The following is a 13358-nucleotide window of genomic DNA, read 5'->3' on the forward strand; positions in this document are numbered from 1 at the left end:
TGTGTGTGTGTGTGTGTGTGTGTGTGTGTGTGTGTGTGTGTGTGTGTGTGTGTGTGTGTGTGTGTGTGTGTGTGTGTGTGTGTGTGTTCTGACTGAGGGAGAAGTGGAGCGACTCTGCCTTGAAGGGTTTACACTGTCATTAGAGCCGTCTTATTAAAACAGAACCCCTCTCACATCCTACAGTAATGTAACGTCCACAGCTATGCACTCAAGCAGTGTGTGTGTGTGTGTGTGTGTGTGTGTGTGTGTGTGTGTGTGTGTGTGTGTGTGTGTGTGTGTGTGTGTGTGTGTGTGTGTGTGTGTGTGTGTGTGTGTGTGTGTGTGTGTGTGTGTGTGTGTGTGTGTGTGTGTGTGTGTGTGTGTAAAAATGCATGTGGGTGCGCTGGTGTAAACAAACAAAATGTGTTATTACACTGTGCCCAGTGGCATTGTTCTGGGCATTGCATTACCATGCATACAGGCACATCCTTCCACACGTGAGTGCATTTGAATTCTAACGCAAAGGGAACCCTTTCAAATGAACACACCGCACTACGTCAATGTAATCTCTATGTAGCCAGCGTTCCAAACTGATCCATGATAAAAAATGTATGCATGCATGACTGTTAGTCGCTTTGGCTAAAAACTCCTGCTAAATGGCATATATTATTTCCCTTTAAGAACAGTAAAAAGCAGGCTATATGCACGTGAAAGGAAAACGGAGTACATACCAATTAGAACAAACCATAATAGCCTGTCCTTGAGAAGTGCCATTAGCATCCTGTACCATTAGCATCCTGTACCATTAGCATCATGTACCATTAGCATCATGTACCATTAAAATGCACTCCATATATAATAGTCAGGACAATGAGTTTTTCTGGGAAAGATCTGATCCATCCACTTCATAGAAAGACAGGTAGAGAGAGAGAGAGAGAGAGAGAGAGCGATAAAAGAGTGGAGGGAAGAGTTAGGGTTAGATATAGAGATAAAGAGAGAAAGAGAGAGAGAGCGATAAAAGAGTGGATGGAAGAGTTAGGGTTAGATATAGAGATAAAGAGAGAGAGAGAGAGCAATAAAAGAGTGGAGGGAAGAGTTAGGGTTAGATATATAGAGAGAGAGAGAGAGAGCGATAAAAGTGTGGAGGGAAGAGTTAGGGTTAGATATAGAGATAAAGAGAGAGAGAGAGAGAGAGAGAGAAGAGTGGAGGGAAGAGTTAGGGTTAGATATAGAGATAGAGAGAGAGAGAGAAGAGTGGAGGGAAGAGTTAGGGTTAGATATAGAGATAAAGAGAGAGAGAGAGAGCGATAAAAGAGTGGAGGGAAGAGTTAGGGTTAGATATAGAGATAAAGAGAGAGAGAGAGAGAGAGAGAGAAGAGTGGAGGGAAGAGTTAGGGTTAGATATAGAGATAAAGAGAGAGAGAGAGAGAGAGAGAGAGAGAGAGAGAGAGAGAGAGAGAGAGAGAGAAGAGTGGAGGGAAGAGTTAGGGTTAGATATAGAGATAAAGAGAGAGAGAGAGAGCGATAAAAGAGTGGAGGGAAGAGTTAGGGTTAGATAGAGATAAAGAGAGAGAGAGAGAGCAATAAAAGAGTGGAGGGAAGAGTTAGGGTTAGATATAGAGAGAGAGAGAGAGAGAGAGAGAGAGAGAGAGAGAGAGAGAGAGAGAGAGAGAGAGAGAGAGAGAGAGAGAGAGAGAGAGAGAGAGAGAGAGAGAGAAGAGTGGAGGGAAGAGTTAGGGTTAGATATAGAGATAAAGAGAGAGAGAGAGCGATAAAAGAGTGGAGGGAAGAGTTAGGGTTAGATATAGAGATATAGAGAGAGAGAGAGCGATAAAAGAGTGGAGGGAAGAGTTAGGGTTAGATATAGAGATAAAGAGAGAGAGAGAGAGAGAGAAGAGTGGGGGGAGGAGTTAGGGTTAGATATAGAGATATAGAGAGAGAGAGAGCGATACAAGAGTGGAGGGAAGAGTTAGGGTTAGATATAGAGAGAGAGAGAGCGATAAAAGAGTGGAGGGAAGAGTTAGGGTTAGATATATAGAGAGAGAGAGCGATAAAAGAGTGGAGGGAAGAGTTAGGGTTAGATATAGAGATAAAGAGAGAGAGAGAGAGAAGAGTGGAGGGAAGAGTTAGGGTTAGATATAGAGATATAGAGAGAGAGAGAGAGAGAGAAGAGTGGAGGGAAGAGTTAGGGTTAGATATAGAGATATAGAGAGAGAGAGAGTGATAAAAGAGTGGAGGAAAGAGTTAGGGTTAGATATAGAAAGAGAGCCTTTTGACTTTTTGTCTTTCTTTAATGAAACATTCTCATTTCATTAAAACCACACCACCCCACCCTTAAAATAAAACACCAAAATATATCCTGTACTGCAGTACTGCATACATGTACCATACACACCTTGCCCTCTACCCCATGATACAAAACAACACCACATATCACAATAACCAAAACCTCCCCACCTCTACAACCGTATATCCAAAACATCTTCCGCAGCTATACAGACAGCCCCCCCAACACACCATATCTCCTGAAACATCTCCACGCTTTTTCATCATTTTATAGAACTCAAATTCAACCCTCAGGCGCGCAGAGACCATCCCATTACACAATAGTAAAGGGTCTGTTATCCCCCCCACCTTGGACCCGGTTCCTCCTTTTTAGCCAGAGTCAACTTTGCCTGAGCAAACAGAAAATTCAACAACACACATTTGGCCTTCTCCTTATTTGAATACCTGTACCTCATTATAAACATCCCAACAGTAAAAACCACCCTCAACCTCTCACACAGACGTTCCAACAGAGACATTAAGGGCATTAACCTGGCGCACACAGAAAACACGTTACAAAAAGGACTGCCACCCCTGCACTAAAAATTGTCCCATGGCTCAACACACTTGCCCTTTTCCACCTGGGCCCCCAATCGAGTTCATTCACCACATCACTATGGGTCTCCGGCAGAAACAATATTTTGGGGGGTTTTACACGTTCACCCAACACTCTCCTCTTTCCCGGATCTCTGGCGCCATTTATATTAAGCGAGCCTACCCAAAGAGTCTCCATGACAGACACACACACACACACACACACACACACACACACACACACACACACACACACACAGAACGACAGACAGAACGACAGAACGACAGACAGACAGACAGAACGACAGAACGACAGACAGAACGACAGACAGACAGAACGACAGAACGACAGAACGACAGACAGAACGACAGACAGAACGACAGACAGACAGAACGACAGAACGACAGAACGACAGAACGACAGAACGACAGAACGACAGAACGACAGAACGACAGAACGACAGAACGACAGACAGACAGACAGACAGACAGACAGACAGACAGACAGACAGACAGACAGAAAAGAGTGGAGGGAAAGGGTTAGGTTTAGAAATTGAGATATAGAAAGAGGGAGAGAGAGAGAGGAGAGAAAGAAAGAAAGAAAAAGGTTAGGTATAGAAATAAATATATATATATATATATAGAGAGAGACAGAGAGACAGAGAAAGAAAGAAAGAGAGAGAGAGAGAGGGAGAGGGAGAGTGAACGAGAGAGAAAAGAGTGGAGGGAAAGGGTTAGAAATAGAGATATAGAAAGAGGGAGAGAAAGAAAGAAAGAAAGAAGAGAAAAGAGTGGAGGGAAAGGGTTAAAAAAAAATATATATATATATAGAGAGAGAGAAAGAGAGAGAAAGAAAGAGAGAGAAAGAGAGAGATAAAGAGAGAGAGAGATATAGACATATAAAGAGGGAGAGAGAGAGAGAGGAGAGAAAGAAAGAAAGAGAGAAAGAAAGAAAGAAAGAAAGGAGTGGAGAGAAAGGGTTAGGTTTAGAAATAGAGATATAGAAAGAGGGCGAGAAAGAAAGAAAACCAAAATATATTTCTGGATACCACATTCACTCACTGTAAAGGGCATCAATCTAGCAGTTAAAAACATCAACTATATATTCAGGCAAAAAGCAAAAGAAGCACAACTGAAATTGATAAAAAACAAAACAAAAAACACCACAGATGACAAGGTTTGATGCAGATTGTAAAATTATAAGGAAAAAACTTAGAACACTATCCAACCAAAAGCACAGAGACACAAATAAGGGTGAATTACGCCTAAATTGCTGTGAGACTTTAAAACTCTATAAACGTACCCTCAGAACCAAAAAAGCACAGTACAACAGCAAGCAGCTGACACTAATTGAGGAGTCCATAAACACAAACGACTTCTAGCAAAATTGAAAAATATATATATAACTCAAAACAAGAGGAATTAGCGATACAAAATGGTGACATATTGACAACCCATTTTAAAACACTATACGACACCGTTCAAATTGACACAAAAGCAGAGCAATACCAAATTCATGAGAAGTTGAATGGATTAGAAAAAGCTAGAAAGGACAATCAAAATCCATTGGACTCCCCAATTACTGACCATGAGCTCTTTAAGAAACTTCAGGCCCTCAAATTTAAAAAAAAGCATGCATACCTGACAGCATCCTAAATGAGATGCTCAAACTCACTAATGCAACATTCAAATTGGCTATATTAAAACTGTTTAGTGTGATCCTGAGTGTAGGTTATTTCCCTGACATTTGGAATCAAGGACTCATAACCCCAATCTTTAAGCACAGAGACAAATTGGAGGGAGAGAGAGACAAATTGGAGAGAGAGCGAGAGAGAGAGAGAGACAAATTGGAGAGAGAGAGAGAGAGAGAGAGAGAGAGAGAGAGGGAGAAAGAAAGAAAGAAAGAAAGAAAGAAAGAAAGAAAGAAAGAAAGAAAGAAAGAAAGAAAAGTGGGGGGGAAAGGGTTAGGTTTAGAAATAGAAATACAGAGAAAGGGAGAGAGAGAGAAAAGAGCAGAGGGGAAGGGTTAGGGTTAGATAAAGAGATATATATAGAGAGAGTGGGAGCTAAGTGAAGAGAGAGAATGGAGATAGTCAATTGAAGAGAGAAAGTGGTTTTACTAGACTTTTCGGCTACACATATTACTGCAATGTAAACTTCCAAACTTGTCACGTCCTCCACCTCCGGAAGTAGAGTACGACACTCGCCAGCCTCTAAGCAGGGCAGTGTAAACACAATTGCCTCGTTGAGCAAAAACTGTTACAGTAAAAATGTAACAAATTAAAATGTACAGACATTTTCCTTATACGTTCTATTGAGTTTGTAACCTGTAATTGTCATAACAGCTTGTGACATTCTGAAATTGTCCCCATAGCCTTAAGTCTCAGCAGCGTTGTTGTTGTCGTCGCTGCTTGACTGAACGGAGCCACCGATATCCAGGCAAGAAGCAATTCCCCAGAGAATTTTGAACGTTTTCAGTGACAATTAGCTTTTACCTCATAAGGACTTCCATTAATATAGGTCAAAAGACGCCCGGTTTGTTCAAAGGTAACTGTAATACGCTAGCGTAAGCCTTAAGAGCGACCGTCTCGCTGCTAGATAGACGCTCCAAGGATTACACTAGCTCACGTTAGCTGGCTGTGTAGCCTGCATTATAACATGAATGTCACCGTGCGAAAACGCAACTGTACTTTTCTATTCCAATGGGAGGGGTAAACGTTCACTATTAATATGCTAACTGTTACTTGATCATGACGCGCGATGTTCGTTAGCTGGACGGCGTCGGCTATGTAGTGTCAGCTAACCGAATGTGTTCCCGGACGAGAAAAGAAACCCTTTGCCTTCACATGCTCGTGAATTGTTGCGGAATTCAAGAGTGCGACACGTTTTAGGAGAAAAGCCACTCGGATTGTTTAACAGCTAGTCAAATTGGAGCTGTGGACCGAGAACGAGGCGTTGCCGGCCGTAACGAAAAGGTACGGCGAGGACCTAGTATGAAATGTAAAAGTAGATCTCTCTCGTCACTCTGCTCCTCAGGACTCTCCTTCTCTCGTAGTGGGAATAGGGCCTAAATCTAACAGTAGTGTGTTGTCGTCAGTGTGAGAGAGAGCTCTTTTTGAGCTGAGCAACATCAAAAGCTCGGCGCGAGTCCCAGTGGGCCTGGGGAGGAAGCCTAGATGATTACACCAGCGTTTGCCAGTGTGTGTGTATGTGTGTGTGTGTGTGTGTGTGTGTGTGTGTGTGTGTGTGTGTGTGTGTGTGTGTGTGTGTGTGTGTGGTGATAAACATAGGAAAGAGACAGTCTTTCCTGTTGCACAGGCAGCGAGATGAGGGAGAGAGCTGATCTCACCTTTATACACGATAGGGGGTTCCTCCCTAGAGGGGACACTCACCGGACTGGCCAAATATCACTCTCTCACACACACACACACACACACACGCGCTTCCGTGCAAACACAAACACAACACACACACGCTTGAGTACACACAGGACATCCAGCCAACTTGACAACTGCGGGAAGCATTGAAGTCAAGATGGGCCAGCATCCCTGTGGAACGCTTTCGACACCTCGGGAGAGAACTCAATATTAGGATGGTGTTCCTAATGTTTCGTCCACTCAGTGTAAGTCTGTGTGGTGTGTGTGAAGGAGATGAGAGGGGGAGACGGACAGGGGATGATCGCAAATGAAACAATGAGGTTAAGTGGGAGAGAAAGTGAGAGACACAGGAAAGACCATAAAACAGATAGAGAAATGATATATAATAAGCGACTTAGTCATGCGTGCCTACATTTTACATAGGTTGGTCCCGGGAATCGAAACCCACTACCATGGCATTACAGGCGCCATGCTCTACCAACTGAGATACAAAGGACGAGAGAGACATACATACGATGACATTTGTACACTGTGAGTGTAATATTTACTGTTCATTTGTACTGTTTATTTCACTTTTGTATATTATCTACTTCACTTTCTTTGGCAATGTTAACATATGTTTCCCATGCCAATAAAGCCCCTTGAATTGAATTGAGAGAGAGCGAGGCAGAGAGAGAGAGAGAGACAGAGAGAATGGCTGAGCTAGCTGTTGTACGGAGTGCTGGATGGAGCTGTAGAAGCATTGCAGCTCGAGTCAGTTGACTTGATCCTGCTGGTGCAAGGTCTGTCAGTGAAAGACCGATACATGTGAATGAATATGTCTGGTCGCCTGTGGGTACACTACACTGCAGGTTGAATGGGTTTGGAAAAATACACTGACATGCCTGTACGATTTTGTCCTTGTGAGTTCAGTGTGAGAGTGTATTTTGGTGTGTTCTTGTATACACATGTCCGTTTCATTCTGGATTTGTCTGTGTGTGTGTGTGTGTGTGTGTGTGTGTGTGTGTGTGTGTGTGTGTGTGTGTGTGTGTGTGTGTGTGTGTGTGTGTGTGTGTGTGTGTGTGTGTGTGTGTGTGTGTGTGTGTGTTCCTGGGAGAATGGAAATTAGAACAAAGTTGAAATTAGAACAGACTGGAAATCCTCCCCTCTCTACATGCCTGGCAAGATAGATGACTACACAGCCCGACCGCCAAGGGACAAAGGGACTCCCTCTTTATCTTTCTCCCTCTTTCTCCCACTCTCGTTCCCTTTCTCTCACTTTACCAACTCTGTATTTTTCTTGCTATCCTGTCGTTCCCCCTCTTCCTCTTCTCCGCTCTCCTGTGAGAGCCCCTCCTGTGGCCCGGTGCGGTAGATGTTATCAGAATGTGATAACGTAATTCACTCCAGAGACAGACGAGACAGTGCTTCTCTCCAGCAGAGAGGAGAGGACGTTGGAGTGAATCTCTGGAGTGTCTTGACATTCCAGTTTACAATCCTGCCGTTCCCAGGGAACTAAACATATTTTGGCGTGCCGATACGACATCCACAGAGGTTATTCGAGGATAAACACACACACATGCTTGCACACACGCACACACACACACACTAGACCTACATAGGAGCTCACTCATGCACTCCTTCCACAAACAGAAAGACAGAAACATGTTCTAGAAGCATGTGTGTACACACCCATTCCCAATGCCACACCTGACTCTGACAGCGTACTGCTATTTGGCATGGATCGGGGCATATCGCTGGCGTACAGCCAAGCACCTTGGAAGAGGCTTACCTCTCACCGTGGCGAAACCCTGGAGAAACAGCCGTGTCCGGCTGCTATCGGCCTCCAAAGCAATGGTCTGCCATGAAAGTGACGTAGGCATCTATAATAAGAGAGAGAGAGAGAGAAGATATTAGCTTTAGTCTGCATTGCTCAACTGCTTCTGGGCTCCTTCGTCTCAGTGTCCTAACCCTTGCCGTAATCTCACATGGTCACTTCCGCTTGGGCAGGGGTTCTCCCTCTCAGCAGAGATTTCGAGCCAAACGTGCACTTCTCTTATTTGGACAGACTCCACAAGAGTCTTTCTCCCTCCCTTCCTCTATCCCTACTTCCCTCCCCCCCTCCCTCATCTGTATAGCTGTATGATATCATAACTACACTGAACACAAATATAAATGCAACATGTTAACAGCTCATATAAGGACATTAGTCAATTGAAATAACTTCATTATGTCACAATCTTTGGATTTGACATGACTGGGAATAGAGACACGCATCGGTTGGTCACAGAAACCTTTAAAATAAAAGAGTAGGGGTGACCACCACTTGCCTCATGCAGCGCAACACATCTCCTTCGCATAGAGTTGATCAGGCTGTTGATTGTGGCCTGTGGTTGGTTGCTTCACTCCTCTTCAATGGCTGTGCGAAGTTGCTGGATATTGGCATGAACTGGAACACGCTGTCGTACATGTCGATCCAGAGCATCCCAAACATGCTCAATGGGTGACATGTCTGGTGCGTATGCAGGCCATGGAAGAACTGGGACATTTTCAGCTTCCAGGAATTGTGTACAGATCCTTGCGACAAGGGGTCCGTGTATTATCATGCTGAAACCTGATGTGATAGCGGTGGATGAACGGCACGACAATTGGCCTCAGGATCTCGTCACGGTATCTCTGTGCATTCAAATTGCCATCGATAAAATACCATAACCCCACCATGGGGCACTCTGTTCACAACATTGACATCAGCAAACTGCTCGCCCGCACGACACAATGCACGCTGTCTGCCATCTGCCCGGAACAGTTGAAACCAGGATTCATCTGTGAAGAGCACACTTCTCCAGCGTGCCAGTGACCGTCGAAGGTGAGCAATTATCCACTGAAGTCGGTTACGACGCCAAACTGCAGTCAGCTCAAGACCCTGGTGAGGATGACGAGCACGCAGAAGAGCTCCCCTGAGACAGTTTCTGACAGTTGGCGCTGGCTGGTATCAGATGATCCCACAGGTGAAGAAGTCGGATGTGGAGGTCCTGGGCAGGCGTAGTTACACGTGGTCTGCGGTTGTGAGGCCTGTTGAACGTACTACCAAATTCTCTGAAATGAGATTAGAGGTGGCTTATTGTAGAGAAATTAACCAATTGCACGTGTAGCGGATGTGAAATGGCTAGCTAGTTAGCGGTGGTGCGCGCTAATAGCCTTTCAATCGGTTACGTCACTTGCTCTGAGACCTTGAAGTAGTGGTTCCCCTTGCTCTGCAAGGGCCGAGGCTTTTGTGGAGTGATGGGTAACGATGCATCGTGGGTGACTGTTGTTGATGTGTGCAGAGGGTCCCTGGTTCGCGCCCGGGTCGGGGCGAGGGGACGGACTAAAGTTATACTGTTACACACGCTCCCTCAAAACTTGAGACATCGGCGGCGTTGTGTTGTGTGACAAAACTGCACATTTTAGAGTGGCCTTTTATTGTCCCCCATTGATCGTGCTGTTTAATCAGCTTCTTGATATGCCACACCTGTCAGGTGGATGGATTATCTTGGCAAGGGAGAAATGCTCACTAACAGGGATGTAAACAGATGTGAGAAATAAGCTTTTTGTGTGTATGGAACATTTCTGGGATATTTTATTTCAGCTCATGAAACCAAGACTTTACCTGTACTTTAGTTCAGTGTACTATACGAGGCAGATAGGAGGGTGGCAGAGAACTAAAAAAAGACAGAAATAAGGGAGTAGGGAGAGAGAGAGGGTGTGTTGAATCTCCTTCTCGTACTAATGTCAATTGCATCTGAGAGGAGTGTGAGGGGAATGGGAGGGGGCAGGGAGACGGTGTGTGTGTGTGTGTGTGTGTGTGTGTGTGTGTGTGTGTGTGTGTGTGTGTGTGTGTGTGTGTGTGTGTGTGTGTGTGTGTGTGTGTGTCCGGGTTTAAAGGATGCTATCCTCTAATACCCTTGCTAGCTGCAGGCCCTTTCATCATAACCGGTGTGTTACTGTTTGTGACTGTGTGTGTAGGCCTACAGTATGAATATCATGGTTTTGTTTCTTGACCGTAACTGAGTACACACTGTGTGTGGTTTTCTCCCCTGCTCCCTGGGCTGTGGTAATGGCGTAGGATTGTTTTCTCTGTCAAATAAATGCTATGAAAGAGTTAGGCTGGAGCGCCAACCCCAGACACTAGCTAACAAATGACTCAGTCAGGCTGAGATATCGAACCCCCTCTTCTCTCAGACAACTAAAGTACACTCACAGATGACTATCTACACTCTCAGTATGTGTGTGTGTGTGTGTGTGTGTACCATAGACTTAGAGAGACCACTCATCTTTGTATCTGTCCCATTATGGCGTCTGTGAGAGTACGGGCAGCACCATAGAGGCCATCTCCATTTTGAAGGCAAATTTCTTTGTCTACTACTTCCATGAGTTGGTAAACAACCTGAGAGGGGTGCATACTGCCACCTGGAGGGTGTTGTTTGAACAGGTATAAAGTCAAGGTTAGCGATTTACTGCCGCCTGCAGTTATGAAATGTTTGCTCGCGAGCATAATTCATTGGCTGATCCCTCCTGATGACCCGGATGGAATCATGTGATCCTTACATAGCACATAGGAAGTCACACCCAGATGACTACTTCAAACTGGTGGACGCCCTCAATGTTAATGTCCATGCAAAACGGGTTCTTTCCGAGTAGTGATCTCTATCCATCTCTATGAGAGACACACACACACACACACACACACACACAGCTGCTCCAGCTGTAGCCCAGCAGAAGTTTTCTGAGCCTCTGATAGCATGAGAACACTGGAGTACAGGAGGAGAGGATCAGCTTTACCCCCCCCCCTCCCACACACACACACACACACACACACACACACACACACACACACACACACACACACACACACACACACACACACACACACACACACACACACACACACACACACACACACACACACACACACACACACACACACACACACACACACACAGTGTTACAGTCTCAGGAGGAACATGCATTGACTTGATCCATTCACTCATATACTGTGTAAATCCCCAAATAATCCTCTCTACCAGATAAACACACACACACACACACACACAAGGGACAAATATGCAGTAAATATAAAGAACACACTGACACACATATCATAACACCCACACACATAATCATATCCTATATAAATACTTCATTTTCGTGGTCGAACGTACCGGTAAGTGAAAAGCCTATTACATGACTAGCATAGATTACACACAACACAGAGCCACGCAGTCTTCCTACACTTCGAAACACATAGACAAACGCATCATGAGCAGGCCTAGGAGCTGTGACTCAACGAACGAGTACATAACATGTGCAGACAGAGAATGGGTCTTGCGGGTCTGTCTGATCAGCTACATACTCGCCCTCCCTTCCCCGTCTCCATCTCCATCATACAGAGGTGGAAAGACAGAGAATGTCATTTCTCTGTCCGCTCACTAACCACCATCACCACCACCACCCTACCTCCATAGCATCCTTGCTCCCCCGCTAGCTCACAAACGGTATGCTACGCTACTGCTGGCCCACATTTACATCTGAATCGTTTAGCAGACGCTCCAGAGCGACTGACAGGAGATAGTCATGTTGTGAACGGTCCTGGGACAACAAACGGAGGGATAGCCTATAGTCTGGTTTCAGCCCCTCTTCTCTTCTCATTTCTCCTCAGCTGGACAAATCGGCAAGAACGTGAGTTAGCCTCTTGAAAGACACAGTGTTGGGCCAGACCAGCTATTTAGCCTCGTTAGCCTCCGCCGCAACAAACAACGGCTAAGCCTACAGACATATTGATACCCAATGTTCTGTCGTAGACCATGTAAGTATGGGTAAGCCTATAAATGTGTTTGCAACCACGCCAAATACATTTACTGAGAGTTTAGCCTTTCCATAGCCTCGCTAACGCCTTAGCCATTTTACTAAGAAGATATCTTGAAAAGCTGCATCATAACAAGAGTCAACTCAGACATTACAGCTAATTTCGCGAAACAACAGACATGAAAGACATGACCTGTGTACAATCGGGCTTGATTAAAGTGTCTGATTGGTGACTAAGTGTTTGAAAGTGTTTCTCGCGTTGGCTGCTTTGAGACGATGGAGGCTTTGAAGTCAGCCACACAGTGGAGCACACGATGACACATCAAAAGAAGAGGAGCAGAGAGGCGAGTGACACGAGACAATGCCACCGATTGTAGTCTGTTAAAACTGAAAAAGCATTGGTTGTCTGTGAATTTAGGTAACAGATCAGCCATTCCTTGAGTCCACAAGGGCCAGTGGACATCTGCAAGGTCTCTGCCTTTGGGAGAAGACATTCTTTATACACTACATAACCTAAAATATGTGGACACCTGCTCATCAAATATCTCATTCCAAAATCATGGGCATTAATATGGAGCTGGTCCCCCCTTTGCTGCTGTAAGAGGCTCCATTCTTCAGGGTGGCCTACCACTTTGCGGCTGAGCCGTTGTTGCTCCTAGACGTTTCCACTTCAAAATAACAGCCCTTACAGTTGATCTTGGCAGCAACGAAAGAAATTTAACAAACTGACTTGCTGGAAAGGTGGCATCCTATGACAGCATCACGTTAAAGGTCACTGAGCTCTTCAGTAAGGCCATTCTACTGCCAATGTTTGTCTATGGGGATTGCGTGGCTGTGTGCTCAGTGTTATACACCTGTCAGCAACGAGTGTGGCTGAAATAGCCAAATCCAGTAATTTGAATGGGTGTCCACATACTTTTGTTTATATAGTGTATCACTGGAGCTTCCTGGGTAAAAAATACATGTGAATATCTCAAATGAACATCTTAGAATAGAAATGTCACACTATAAACTATTTGTCACCAGTCTTGAAAGCTAGAGGCCAGGCCGACAAGGCTACCTTTGGTTGCCAACAACAAAACACCTGAACAACTCAACATATTTATACGAACTGAACCACTTGGAGACATCTGTATTTGTCTAATTCTGAGAAAGAGAGAGAGAAAAAAAAGAAGGAAAATCAACTGTAAGTGTTGCTTCAATGCCTACGGCAACAACAACAAAAAGGAGAAAGACCTCGTTTGCTTTCAGAGTGTCCTGCAAGTCTCATCTCTCTGTTATCTGGGCATATTCCCCACAGGCTGGGTGAAGGCTTATCAG

General features: G+C 44.8%; 1 protein-coding gene across 3 annotated transcripts in view; it reads right to left on the minus strand.

Annotated features, from left to right (window-relative positions):
• LOC139580414 (retinoic acid receptor alpha-like) overlaps positions 1–13358 on the minus strand; it is a 182692-nt gene that overhangs the window by 128313 nt on the left and 41021 nt on the right. For all 3 annotated transcript variants that reach the window (XM_071409087.1, XM_071409070.1, XM_071409079.1), the window contains one exon: positions 7987–8077. The gene's annotated coding sequence lies outside the window, so the exon portion shown is untranslated. The remainder of the gene's footprint in view (positions 1–7986; positions 8078–13358) is intronic.

Source organism: Salvelinus alpinus, chromosome 1 (genome assembly GCF_045679555.1).
Source record: "Salvelinus alpinus chromosome 1, SLU_Salpinus.1, whole genome shotgun sequence".
NCBI lineage: Eukaryota > Metazoa > Chordata > Actinopteri > Salmoniformes > Salmonidae > Salvelinus > Salvelinus alpinus.